A 2385-nucleotide genomic window follows, 5' to 3' on the forward strand; every position below is an offset into this window, starting at 1 on the left:
ATAACATTTGATCCTACAACTGCAGATCGAAAGATTTTGAAAAAGTTACATCGACTCTTCAAATCTCATTACAAGAACTTTAAAATGTATTCGCTTGTTTCTTTACTTTTTATATTCAGTCGCTAAATCGATTTTTGTGTATCGACGACAACTTGACCAATTTCTCAAACAAAAGAGTTGAAAAACATCTATTCTACGTCAATTACATTTTGGTTAATTTTAACAACAGCCCTATGTGCATAAGAGGGTGTTGCTAGGCCTACTTAAAATAGAATTTTGAAATGCCCCATAATATCTTTGTAGCACCTTAAATTGACTATGCTCTAGCTAGTTTAAACACTTTAGTGTGTGTAATCTTAAAGGATGTTACAAGCAACTCATAATACTATTGGAGTGCCATTGCAAACAATAGTCAAGGAGGATGCCTCAAATCTTGATATAGCCTACTATTACAAGCAATTTCAACTTATTGGAGCCGCAGCCGGCCTATAATATATTTTTATTATTGATCGCACATAAAGCTGAGATATCTTTTTTATTCGACATCTGTTTAAATAAATGTGCCGCAAAGTTTTTCTTTAACTGTAGATCCTGTTTTCTAACAGTTGATTTATCCTATTATGTTCAAAACACTTTTTCTCAAAACGAAAGTCGTACAACAAATTTTTCTTTGAAGCAAAGCATTTTTTTTTAAATTTTGTTTGAACGTCCCTGTCAGGTCTTATTGTCATCCCTGGTCATCCCTTATTGAACACACGAGACATTATAGAAAAAATATATATATAAAGCTACTGCAAACGTTAGTAGGCTATCCAACTCTAAAACAAGGATATGTCTAAAACTCTAACAAATAGAGAAAACAATGTTTTTGATGAATTCCATTTTCCAAAATAAAAACAATTTTGAAGGAGATCTTAAAAACATGGATGATGTTGGCCTCGCTTGCCCAGTAGGATGATTGAGTTATATAATACGTAGCCGGCTTGTTTCAACTATCATCAGCATACAGCTGGAGCCAAATATTTTTGATCAATGTTATTTTTCACTTATTTCGTAGAAATGAAAAAGTTGTACAGTAGGTCTACTTTATCTAAAATTAAAAAAGAAATGCGTTGTTTTCCAATACCGACTCAAGTTACATTTTTACATTTTTATTTCAAGTGATGGGAAGTCAACCTTACTTTCGCCTTGTGTGAAGCAGAAGTTAGATTTCTAGGGAACGTAGCTCATTTTTTATTATATATTTGTTTGTTTACAATATACAGTTTAATTCTGAGAAACAGAGGATTTTCTAAGTTACAACTTTTTTTACAGTTTTGGGCAACTTTTTTATATTAAAAGCAATATAGTAAGTAGGTTGTTTCCAAACATTTCATAATGCAATCTTCTCAATTTGTCACTTAAAATTAATATCTGTTAATAAGACCCACTTTACTACGACCGCCCAACACACCTTTAGGTTTATTACTATTGTAAATTTCAGTCTATTAATGAATTCTTCAAATTGATTGGTATTCTGTAAAAAAAGTACTCGACGATAGATTGCTATTTGATGTGAGTAAATAATGAGTAATAACAGCCTTATGGTGCGAACTCAGTTTGCGCTGTGTTGTTGTTATAACCACTCGCACATTCAAGTAAACAAAACTCAGCAATTGTAAGCCTACGGATGCTCTATGTAGCAAGCTTGCTTAGCCTACATATCGCACTTTCAGACTTCACTTATTAGTGGGGTTGCAGCTAATTAGTGATCTTGTTGCCATGTAGATTGTAGAAGCGCTTAACTTTCCTAAAAACTGTAAATTGATTATGCGGTAAATTCTTTCTTTGATCTTAGAAAACAGAGCTGCTCTTTTCACTAAAGTTTACAAACTTTTAATAAATGCTCAAAAGTCAATTTACCCAGCAACTGACGTTCTGAAGTCACAGCCTACCATCTGCCGAAAACTTTAAAAGACTTCGAGCGCGCCGCGAGCGTACAGGAAAAGGATGTTACCGAAGCAAAGAATTATGATGAAGTCATTATTCGAGTCCCTTATCCTTCCTTCACTGCAAAGTCTATTGAATGTGAAGGTTTTCCTCGAAGGTAAGACAGGACGGTAGCCTATTGCGTTTCTTGTCGGTTAAGCCTCGTTTTCAAATATACGTTAAAGGTACGGTACTGTAGCGTGCGTGCACTGTGCTGTAAACTACAAGAGGAGGCGTTTTTTGTAGCAAATATTTTGAACCTAGAACTTAGCCTTGATGAATGCCACTATTTTTAAGTATTTGTTTCCTGTTTAACTGAAATAAGCGTAACATAAAAATTTCTGCTATTCGCTTTTAGCCTAATTATAATCTTTCATTTTTGCCTCAAAATAATACTCACGACACAAAATTCTGTAT

The sequence above is a fragment of the Aplidium turbinatum genome, chromosome 4, assembly GCF_918807975.1.
Source record: "Aplidium turbinatum chromosome 4, kaAplTurb1.1, whole genome shotgun sequence".
Lineage (NCBI taxonomy): Eukaryota > Metazoa > Chordata > Ascidiacea > Aplousobranchia > Polyclinidae > Aplidium > Aplidium turbinatum.